Source organism: Chionomys nivalis, chromosome 11 (genome assembly GCF_950005125.1).
Source record: "Chionomys nivalis chromosome 11, mChiNiv1.1, whole genome shotgun sequence".
NCBI classification, from domain to species: Eukaryota; Metazoa; Chordata; class Mammalia; order Rodentia; family Cricetidae; genus Chionomys; species Chionomys nivalis.
The window spans coordinates 62,234,016-62,246,033 of NC_080096.1; the positions used below are offsets into that span (position 1 = coordinate 62,234,016).

Genomic DNA, 12,018 nt, shown 5'->3' on the forward strand with positions numbered 1-12,018 from the left:
ATAAGTGTAACGAGACACAGAACTCCGGGCTGGCAGGGTTCCAGGCGACTCTCGCCACTCCTCGATTTGATTAGCATTAAGAACATCCTGACTGAAAGACAGACACAGAGCTACTCTATTGTAATTCCTTCACTCAGGAGCCTGAGACAGGAGGATGGTCTTGAGTTCGAGATATAACACAGTGTTGTCACTGGAGGATCTCCACAAAGGATCCTGAAACTACATTTAGAAAAGAACTTAAGGACTAGTCAGAGCAACGTGAATGTATTCAGTATCAATAAGGGACAACATGTACTTTAGATGTTAAGTGCAAGTGGGGGTAGGAGAGGAGAGGAGAGGAGAGGGGAGAGGAGGGGAGGGGAGGGGAGGGGAGGGGAGGGGAGGAGAAAAACACAAGCACAAGAGAAGGAGCCAGTTTGAGTTGAGGAAAGGACGATACTGCACACTGGAGTCATAACTGTGTGTGTGTGGGGGAGGCAGTTATGCTAGGATTTTTATGATATGTAGATGTATGTTTATATATGTATGTGTGTATATGCACATATAATTCTGTAGCTTTCTAAATTAACATGTTCATAGTATGTAACTTATAAGGCTTAAAGATTAAGCAAAGTTTAAAAGTTACAGCCGGGAGGTGGTGGCGCACGCCTTTAATCCCAGCACTCAGGAGGCAGAGGCAGGCGGATCTCTGGGAGTTCGAGGCCAACCTGGTCTACAAGAGATAGTTCCGGGACCGGCACCAAAGCTACAGAGAAACCCTGTCTCGAACCCCCCCCCCCCAAAAGAAAGTTTAAAAGTTAAGAACAGTTTAAAAATAAAAGAAAGGGCACGATTTACCTATTTCTTTTATCTTAAAGAATGCCCTTGAGGCAGAGGCAAGTAGATCTCTAAGTTCGAGGCCAGCCTGATCTACAGAGTAAGTTCTAGGACAGCCAAGGCTACACAGAGAAACACTGTCTTTAAAAACAAAATGGAACAAACAAAAAGAATGCCTTTTTGTGGATAAGATTGTAAGGCGGTTTTCTGAGGTTGTTTAATGGTTTAGAGCTGGTTGGAGTGTGTGTTGAGAGAGTTAAACTCAAGGCCACAACCGTTCTGGCCCTAAGTGACCATGGTGACATTTAACGTTGTTTGGTTGTTTGAGATTTATTCAGGAAAATGAGCATTATCTCTGAAGGCAACCTTGGCTTTAGGTTGTGCTGAAGTTCTTTGACACTCAACCAAGAGGAAACCAAAACTAGACCTTAGGGTGAGATTCATTTTTTTCTTTTCTATGTCCCCTTGTTTTCTCTGTCTTCCTATCCTGCCTCAATCTGAGAGGAGAGAGAAGATGTTTGGGGGAATGAGATGAAAGGGATTTTATGGGAAACGATGCAAGGTTGTTGAAGGCAAATTTAGAGTTAATATAGTGGTCATCCCAGGACCTGAGGAATTGGTACCACCAGGAACAATTCAATATGGAAGGCTTCCAATACCATTCAAAAAGAAGTACAGTGCCAGGGGGTGGTGGCTTGTACTTGGAGGCAGAGGCAGGCAGGTATCTGTGAGTTCGAGGCCAGCCTAATCTACAAGAGCTGTTACAAAACCCTGTCTTGAAAAACCAAAAACGAAAAATGAAAAACCAAAAAAAAAAAAAAAAAAAAAAAAAAAAAGGAAGTACAGACTTCCTACAACAGGCCTTTTGTCTCCCATCCACACTTCATCTCCTTCCGGGTCATGTTGGCATAACCACCTACATCGTGAACAGTGTTGGCTTCCCACAGCACTGTTGTAGAAGCTGGAGTGAGGGGCAAAAAGTTTCAGTCTCTGTATTTCAGGCATTTGTGAGGATAACAGCCCAGACTGGGAGATGGGTTATTCGAACTGTTGAGTCCAATAATTTTTCCTAAGTTTCACTAATTGGAAAGCTGGCAACTTAGAGAGGTCTCTTGAAATACATATGAAGATTATTTGAATGTAGATTTAGGTTGACAGCAAGAATTGGAAAAAGTTTGGATGGCTGGGGTAGCCCAATAGAGGGTCTAAAGGCCGTGGGACTGAAAACGGGTGCTTTTCAATCTTTGGGGTGCACCGATAGGAATCACCTGCAGATCCTACTAAAATTCAGGTATAGAATGAGCAGGCCCATGAGTAGGTTAGAGACTATGCGATCCCTTACAAGATGCAGCGTTGTAGATGTCAAAGGTTGCAAGCTGAATTTTGAAGCAAAGTCCCATGGAAAATCCATAACTTGTCACTAGGGAGAGAGGTCTGTCCCCTGACAGAAGGAGGATGACAGCACTTTTTAAAGCTAGGGGTGGGTCTATGCAGGGAGGGTGTGGGGACATGGGAGAGCTGCCCTGGGAAAGGCCGGGAAGCAGGGCTGGGAGGCACAGGTAGGCTTAGGTGAACCCTAGCCAGGCTCAGCTCTGGGCTGGGGAGCGCTTTCAGGTCTTTCGGCCCTCGGCGGCTCCCATCGCAGCTCCGGGGCGCGAAGCGGAGACGGCGACGGCGGCCGTGCCTCCGCGCGAGCGCGCGGGCATGCCGACACCCACTCGGCCGGTCCCGGCGCCCCGGCTCCCGGAAGCGGAAGGGAAGCGGCCCGGCCTGGGCGGCGGAGGCGCGGAGCCGAGTGGAGAGCTGCGGAGCGGGCGGCGGTGAGTGTGGGCCGGCGGGCGGTCCTACACCTGCGGCGGAGCATCCCTCTCGGAGGCCGCGGCCCCTCGCGGGCCGGGTGAATTGACCGGGGCGGGAGAGAAATCCGCCGAGTTCTCCCCGGAACTCCTGCTTCCCTGCACCTCCGGGGCCCGTGCTGTCGGTGTGACCGCGCGGTTCATTCATTTCGAGGTCGCTGGTGCGGAGCTGCAGAGGATCCCCTGGAGAAAGCGTGCACCTCCACTGACCTTCTCTCTCCTCTCGCTCGGCCACACCGGTGATTTTGAGAAAATGGCTTTCCGCATGGCAGCACTTTGCACTTGTTACCATTCTCTGTAATCGCTACCTGGACTTAAACTGCAGTGAGCCTTTAAAATTTATGGCCTTTTTCGAGCTGTATTTGGGTCACATTTTAAGATCCCTTATGAGTCAATGGAAGATGTTTGTATCTTCAGGGCGAAGACGACCTGCTCGATTATTACTTGAAAATACAGCAGTCTAGCAGTTCATAAAAGTATAGGAGGGGGAAAAATCAAGGTCATTGTGGGTGGGTCATAAATCATAGTATAAAATTACAACCTAAAGTAAGGGCAAATAAGAGTAATTAAATGCAAGCTAAAAAGACTTGTCAAATGGGTCCTCCACCCACTACTAATATGTGCCCTCCCCCCAAAAATTCACTACCTACTTTGTGGTAAAAGATAATAATAGCCCTTACCATTTGATGACTGCTTAGGGAGTGCCCTTCCTAGATGAAAGGGTTTGGTGCAGTATCTCATTAAGTTCTTCAGTGCTCGAGATTCACAGATAAAGTTGAGAGGGGTCCTCTGTTTTACCTTAGCCGGCCCTCTCTCAACAGGAAAGCTTTTGAAGAGGTGTGACATCAGTTGGAAATAAAACAAATTTGGAGTTGAGGAAAGGAAAACCAGATTCTCTTTTGTTTCCTGTTCTATCCAGCTGTGGGGTCATGGGTAGGTCAGGGATCCACTTTATTTATTTATTTATTTATTTTTAGCTTTTCCATGTTTATTTGGCAAATGCCATGTTTTTAACTTGACACTTTTTGACATGGTGAGGGTACATTTAAAGTATTTATCTCATGGGGAAAAAAATGTAAATATGTTTGTAGTACCAGAGCTCCAGAATTCAGTTTGGATGTAAATCAGTAGAATTATGCTAGATATCTTCCAACTGTGGAGATTTCGGCTACTGTTTTAGGAGCTGTAGCTGGAAGAAACAAAATAGTACATGTTCAAGAGAAACTGACATCTAAGCATGCTTTGTTAAGAAAATTTAAACCTAAGTACCTACACATCAGTATAGCAGTTAAGATCCAGATCGTAACATTTTTACTTATTTGGCCAATGCCTGTTTTCTCTAATTCATAGTGGGTGATTCAGAATTATAACAGGAAAACACAAGTCTTAGTAAAGACTAAGAACTCTGGGAATGTCCACATGGAGCCCATGGAAACGTCTTCAGCATAGGATTTTACATTGCGCAGTATAACTTTATCAGACATGACTGGGAAAGCAAAGGGACGTAGACTTTCTTACGTTATTTAACAAAATATTAGGGCTTAGGCTCAACTTTTCAAATGTTGTAGAAATAAAAGATCATTCATTTACCATCTAGTGGAACACAAATGGCTCTCACTGCAATTGATTGAAAATGTTTGATCTCTCTCCTTATATATGTATGAACCTGTATGTGTGTGTACATACACGTGCCTATGTCAGTCAGTGGTAGAGTTCTTGCCTAGGTTGAACAAGGCCCTGGGTTTGATCACTGGCACTGGGGGAAGAAAGGGTTGAAAACAAAGTAGAAGGAAAAACACCTCCTGTCTTGTCAGGATTGTGATCTGTTGGTTAAGAGTCGCCAGTAAGCTGTATCTTTTGTTTGTTTTTGTTTTGTTTTTTTGAAGCAGGGTTTCTCTGTGTAGCCCTGGCTGTTCTGGAACTTTGTAGACCAGGCTGGCCTTGAACTCACAGACATCTATCTCTGTCTGTCTCTGCTTGGATTAAAGGTGTGCACCACCACCACCTGGCTAAGACTTATCACTTTAATAGGCATATTTTTCATACATTAGGCAGTTAGCCAAACCAAAATACCTTACTATAATGGTAGTTTATTTACTTGTTTCCTGGTTTACATCTCCCTGGGGTAAGTTGTGACATTTTCTGGTTATGTCTTTTGCGTTAGAAGCCTCCTTTTCTTTTGTAGTCATCTCAGGGTAGATTAAGTTTCTTCTAGGATTTATGAGACTGATTGTAGATATCTGTACATTGTGCGTGTGTGTTACACGCATGCACACACACACACACCACAAAATCCTTCAGATTAGGTACAAATTAGTAGTGCTTGACTGTGATCTCCAGTAGGCCTTTTATCTGTGGCTATAGAGTTACTAAGTTGTTCAAAACTTGCAGGTTTTCATAGTTAGAAGCATTTAGTGTTAGTGTACTTAACTCATACCCGCTTTGGGAAGCTTTGCTGAGTGTGGGCAACCTAATCTAGCTTCCTTTTTTTTCTCCCAGGATATCTTGGTTCCGTGGCTACTTGTAGGGCAATAGTTGCTTGGTCAACACCCAGGAAGAACCTTACTTGGCCTTTTCCTTTCTGGCTTTTACTTTATCTGAACGTTTTTTTCCCGGTGCTATTTTTTGGAGGAAGGTTACTATTGAACCTGTCCCTACCTTACATTAATGGTGCCTTTGTGTTCTCGTACCCCCACGTTCCTCAGTGAAAGTTCCCACAGAGCTTTTGTGCGGGCTGAAACAGTGTTTGATAGTCTGTCTTTAGTGGATACCACACTATGTCTTCCAAGTTATTTGGTCAGGAGAGTCTAATGAAGCCCGTGACGCTAGCGCAGCACTGAAGTGTGTAACGCTAGCGCGGTGCTGAAGTCCATTGTGATTGTTCCACTCCTGAGGCCAGGATACAGAACACCAAGTACATGTGAAGAGCAACAGCTTATGTACAGTTTTGTTCATCCAGTGACTGAAAGCTTTCCACAGAGTGCATTCTTGAAACCTCTGGAGGTGCAAGGGCAATGCATTTGGGCACTCGAGTTCTTGGAGAACTGTGTCTCCAAACGCCTTGACTGCACTTGGCCACCAGTTTCTGAAGTCAAGTGCTGATTTTCATCCATGCCTCACTCCCTAGTTTGACATCTTACTTTGTGCTTGAGATTTGGAGTAGGGGCTTTGTTTCAGATCAAACCCCTAGTTTTCTTTTTCTGCTTGAAAATATATCAGATAGCACATGGCACACCTCTTTCCTGCATACTTAGAATGCTGTCCAATGCCCGTGGCAAGACTGCAGTAACCGAAGGGGTTTTCCTGACAGTTTATTTATGTTGGGTAAATGTGTATGTAATGCATGTGTGTGGGCGCATGCTTGCCATGGCGTGTTTGTATAGCCAGAGGACGGTGTGCAGGAGCTGGGTCTCTCCTTCCACCGCGTGGGTCCCAGGGATTGAACTCAGGTCTTCAGGCTTGACAGCAGGTGCCTTTACCCACTGTGGGATCTTGCTGGCCCTGAAGGGTTTGCTATGACACAGAATTCCCTGGTTTTGGTATTAAATAAAGTAGAAAGTAGATGGGTGGCTAAATTTTAATACCACTTTTGATCATGGGTTCCAGGGACACTTTTACCCAGTAAGTGCTAAAGTTAGAAGTAATATTTGTCTTAATTCACCGAAGTGTACAGCAGTCCTCTAAGTTGGCGTTGTTGTCCCGTTTGCCCTGTTACAGTGAAGCTTGGAAAGCGAAAGTAGACTGTGCCACAGTTTACCCTAGCTCCTTATTTTAATGTCCATCCAAGAGTTAGGTTTACTTTGTTGATAATACACTATCTGTGATATTTTAACAATTGTATTAGCTCATTGGCTGATTCCTAGAGTCAGCTAGAGACTGGTATTTTGACTTAACTGCTATGATTAACTAATTTTTTTAGAGTAGAATAAGATCAAAATAGCTTTAGGGTGGCTTTAAAGACACACACCTGCAACTTTGGTTTTTATTGCGGTGTGTTAGAAAAAGTATTTAATGAATTATATTGTTTTCGATGTAGAGTGTTAATAGATGTATGGCATTTTATAGTTCTGAGGCAGTGGGATATTGTCATCCCTAACTTTTGGAATTAGGGACTAGATATGACTTGTATTCCACCAAGAGTGATGGCTTTGATGTTAAGTCAGTGAGTGCGAGTTTGACTCATGGATGACTATCCTGTGCTCTTTCCTGATCACGTGACTAACGACACCGAGGAAGCGCTGTAGAGCTCCAGCCTTACAGCTTGACTTACGGTATTGACTTGGCCATCTTTCATAATGCACTGCATGTAAGGCTCAGTGTCTTTTTCCTGGAAAATAATTCATTTAGCTACCATTGAGGGGTAGCAGCTCCCCAAGTTTATCATAAATACCTGGCTCCCGAGTCCAAGGCAAAGAGAAAGAGACCATTTTGAACTTGCTTAAAGTTAGTGGGGGCTGTGAGATGGCTCAGTGCCTACAAGCACCTGCCGCTCTTCCGTAGGACCTGAGTTTCTTTAACATCATTGATCTAGAAGATAGGCTGTAATTAATAACTTGGCTGAATAAAGAAGTGAATTGTACATCCTATGTGGAGTTCATTATAATGTTATTGTTAACTTTTGAACGGTAGAAATTCACTTTTGTGGGTGACTCCTGGTGGTCTTGTACATTTGAGTGAAGCATGTATTCAAGTTTACTCACTCTTCACTGATGTCTTCTCTGATGAGTCATGCTTAGGTACTTGTAGCTTCCCATTTTGATCATCATTGCCCCGACTCTCACCCAGTGAGCTCAGACTGCATTGTGACTCTGCTTTGGGGCTCAGGAAGGTCAGTGTCCAAATGCAGGACACAGGAGTATTTGGTTTTGTGGAAACTGAGTGATGTCAAAAGAGAGCTTCTCGGAATAACGGCCATGGGTGCTCCTGGGGTGTGGAGTATGAAAGCGCAGGTGGAGTGACACCGTCTGATTTCTGATTCTAACACTAGTTATTGGCACTCTCTCAGAATGCCTACCTGCTTACTGTTTTTGTCTCTGAGAAATTATTGTTACACTGTTCATAGGCACTCACAGGGAAGTGTTCTGGATGGGAAGCCCGTATGATGGGATAAGCACTATGAAGAAATAAATCAGAGGATGAGTCAAGAAGACACTTCTTGTAAATGCAAGTGCTGGGAAAATCACAGCTCCTCGCCGTGAACTCGCAGTGGTAAGTGGGCATTTGAGTTTACACGGGAATGCGCGTGCTTTCTGTGATGTGGGCTGGCCTTGGAATCCAGTAGTTAGCAGGTCGTTCATTGCTAATGAAGAATTAAAGGCAGTTTAGACTTATTTGACTTTTATTTTAAATTTTGTTGGAATGTATCTTCTTAAATAAAACTTTTCTATTACATACCTCAGAAACATCTTTTAAAATTATGAACCTTACATGGCTTTATGCAGATCTTCTGTGTCACATTAAAAAAACTGATTTGAAGTGAGAAATTTTTGTTAGGTCATTAGTGTCCGTGCTTTAGGCTTTTTCTGTTTTCCAGTTGGTTGAGAAGAATTTAGTAACATGCCCTCACTACTAAACTTAGGAGAAAGTTACGTGTGTACATGAAACATAAAAGCCATCTCCTCACCGCTCTGTCAGCCGTGTGTTGTGTGTGATCTAAAGAGCGGTCCGTGAATGGCCACGTGTGCAGTCTCGAGCGAGTGAGCAGGGCGAGCAAAGGATGTCGGGTAGCAAGTAGAGAGAAGCATGGACGTGACAGCAGAGTCTCGTCACATTAGGATTTCACTGTGTCCAGTAACGACACTGAAGTAGCTGGAGATAGTAAACATAGCTAATGCCAAGCCACAGGCTTGCCACATCAAGCAGAAATCCACTGGGGAAGTTGAGGCAGACAGCCGTACTTCCCATGTGAGCTTTCTCTGCATAGATGGTCTGCCCACGGCTGAACTTTCCTTCTGAGGCAGGTATTTTTACTGTGGTGAATACTGGTCACTTTTGTTTGGAGATGGTTCAGTTTCCCCTGTTCTCAAGGACATAGTGTTTTCACTGTAGGCTGTTGTGCAGTCTTTCTTACTTGTCACAGACTTAGATTTTGGAGGACATATGACATAAACATGCTGGGGTCTGCAGTGTAGCTCAGCTTCTGGAGCCAGCTTCCCGGGGACCTCAGTCAGCATGTGAGAGTTGATCCTTAGTACACTGTATCATGGGATGACCGGAGCAGTTTGGTTACTGTTTCCTTAGACTCTATGTACGTGTTTCCCATGTACTCTATGTAGAAATCACTTCTATTTTTCCTAAAAACTATTATACAAGCCGCCCTATAACTTGGGCCCCCAAATTTTCACCTTGGAAAATTCAAACAGAAATGTGGAAATAAATTTTGAGGTGTAACAGCTGGATGCCATCTCTTGGGTTCTGCAGCTGACGGTCTGAACCTCATCATATGCTCACTGGTCTCTCTGCCCGCCATCAGCCAACCTTTTTGTGTTCTATTTCAGAGTAGGGTGCAGACCTCAGGAACCCCACCCTCATACTTCAGGATAGGTTAGTTTTCATTGACTGAGTTCAGGCTTGGCTTATAGCTTTGGCTTTGTAAAGTGGCATGCACATAGCACAGATTGCCTTCATCTTAAATGTACTTTTCCCAAGTTTGATGAATGTTTGATAAAGCTGCAATAAGGTTTTAGGTGGTACTGTATTTTTTTGATTACAGAAAGTGTTGTATTTCTGTTTATCCTTGTCCTGTCTGCTTTCTACACTTGCGAGCGTGCTCTGTTAAGTATTATAAATAAAACTGCTGGGCTAAAGGCTTTCACATTTTGATGGGTGTGCCAAATTACCCTCTCAAGAGGACTGTATTCACTTACATGCAGCTCAGCAATGTATGGGAGTGCTTTTCCCTGTGCCTTCTCATCATGAGAAAGTACCTAGTCACTCCCCATTTCCTCATCAGTGGTGACTCCCGTTTGGTTTTTTCTGTTTGTGAGTTGCTTCCTCCTGTATTTACTTTGTCTGCCTCTTATCAGTCAGACGTTAAAATATTCTTTCCAGGAGGGCCTTGTCTTTAATTTTGTCTTTTGTGTATTTTGAGCTCAGAAATTTAAATGTTTATGTTGTCTGTCTGTCATTTTTTTGGGTTTTGGTTGTGAAGGCCATCCTTCCTCCAAGCATTTAAAATTCCTTGCTATTTTTCTTCCAGAGTTGGATTTTATTGATCTTTATAAGGAAACAGAGATCATTGTGAACTAAAGTGCCAGGGAAATTTGTATTACTTTTTGGTCCTGAGTTAAATTTAAACAGTAAATAGAGTGCTGGGGATACTTGAGACATGAACAGCAAATGCTGAATGTTTCTCATACTTATGGAATAGTAATAACACCAGTTTTAGCTAAAGTGCAGAGTCATAAACTAAGTTTGCAAATATATGTTTGACTTCATTTCTTGTTAGTTATTTTGGCTAATGCTTACTTTTCTCTAAAATTTTTATCCTGAGATTACAATTTTCTGTCATATAGTCAATTCTTTTATTTTTTCCCTCAGTGACTCAAATCTTTTTTTTATCTGAGGTGGTGAACTGAAATGGCAAGAAAGGAAAGAGCGTATCCCTTCAGAATAAATAGAACATTGTAAATATTTCCTCAGGGCAGTTTATTACAGTTGAATTATAATTTCTTTAAAAGTAGTTTGTGCTGTAGTAATTACGTCAGTATGAAGCCAGTCACTGCACTAAAGTACAGTCACCAGATAGCAATCTCCAGTGTCGAGGAACCAGTTCGTCAGCTAGTCACTTCAAAGTTTGACTATGAGCTCACATTTAATATACAATTAGCATCTCCAGCTAATGAAAGTATTTGGCAGATGCCGCCCATAAGCCTGAGCAGCGCTGTTGAGTTCGATTGTTGCTCCGTGTGTAATAGTTTCTGTCCAGCCATCAGCCACACCTGGTAGCCGTCCACGCTGGCGTGATCCTGCCTCTACCAGTCACAGGCTTGTGGCTCTTGGAAGTCCACTGTTCTCCCAACCGACTGGAAGGACCATGTGTCGTTGAGTTTTACTGATCAGGTATTTGTTTCCAGTGTTCAACCTTGTGTTCCTTGTTTAATTCTCTGGTCTCGCTCTTTTCTCTTCTTGGGGATGCTGTTGTAGAGTGTTTCCTTCCCATATATTTCATTCAGGGAAACAGACCTGTCTTCAATGACGTTGTCACTGTAGTAGTTTCTGTTTGAGGAATTGATCTTTAATAATAACAACTTGTTACTTCAAAACTAAAGGAATTGAAAACAAAGTTCAAAAGAAGAATAGCTGATAGTTTTCTTTCTTGCTTAGTAGGCTTGTCCGTGTTTCTGTTCTAATGCTAACAGGGTTAGAAGTGAGCAGAGTGTTCTAGTATGTGAAATTTGTTTTTAGTCCGGAGTAGAACCAAAGCATTGAGAGCCAAAAAAGGCAAATGAAGTCCATACTATTGAGTATGTTGAGAGGCAGAGCCTGTCTTTTCTCTGTAGCTCTTGATAGTTAGCAAGGGTGTAAAAATATTAGTAGTAAATTTTGGGCCAACCTGGGCTACATAGCAAAGCCCTTTTCCTACTTCCCATCCTCCCAAATTATTCTTTGGAATGGACCTCTTTAGCTATGTATTTGTATTTGTGCGCTTTTAGTTTTTAGTGTAATGATTCCTAGCAAATAACACAGTATGCTTTATTTTCTCTGGTTTTCTTTAATGACACTGGACTGTCTTGTAAATTTCAGACTAAATGGTAAAAATGAAGTTCAGCTTTTACTTTTTAAATGACCTAGGTACTATCCCTGTTATCATTCTTATAAAGTACTGACTTGGACTTTATCTGATTTGAATTGTTGGGAGTATTACATTTGAGCTCTTGCCATCCCTTTTAAATTACAAATATATTTTTAAATTAATTTATTTTTGGTTTTCTGGGGATGGATGCTGGGCAAGGAGTCTACTGTTAATTAGCTGCCTTCCTTTTCTTCTGGTGCTTCAGCAGTTGGAGATGTATTTTTAACTTTAGGCCCTTTGATCTTTGTTTTAGTGGCCTTTGGCCATGCTGAGCACCCCAAGACCCTTCAGTGGGAGCCCAGTCATTCTTAGAATCACATGGTTGGTGTATCATCAGCTGCAGATCTGGGGTCATCCTTGTCTGTTCTCTAACTCCTAGTAGTGATCCAACTAGTGAGGCTTACTGATTTGATTTTGTTTCAGTTGCTCTCTTCTCTAAAATTAATTTTGGCTTTTGTATTCTTTTAGTTTAATTGATTTGTCTTTAACTTTATTCTCCATACAAGAGTTTAAAGTACAAATCTTACTTACCCCCATTTTAATAACTTTCTT

The 12,018-nt window shown here is 42.7% G+C and overlaps 1 protein-coding gene across 5 annotated transcripts in view; it reads left to right on the forward strand.

The window, feature by feature from the left end:
* Window positions 1-2,496: 2,496 nt before the first annotated feature.
* Zdhhc21 (zinc finger DHHC-type palmitoyltransferase 21) overlaps window positions 2,497-12,018 on the forward strand; it is a 54,929-nt gene continuing 45,407 nt past the window's right edge. For 2 of the 5 annotated variants that reach the window (XM_057784096.1, XM_057784101.1), the window contains exons 1-2: window positions 2,497-2,636; window positions 7,735-7,880. The gene's annotated coding sequence lies outside the window, so the exon portion shown is untranslated. Of the gene's footprint in view, window positions 2,637-2,787; window positions 2,912-7,734; window positions 7,881-10,529; window positions 10,734-12,018 lie in introns of those variants that run through there. The other 3 variants (XM_057784098.1, XM_057784100.1, XM_057784097.1) reach the window with 3 other exon arrangements.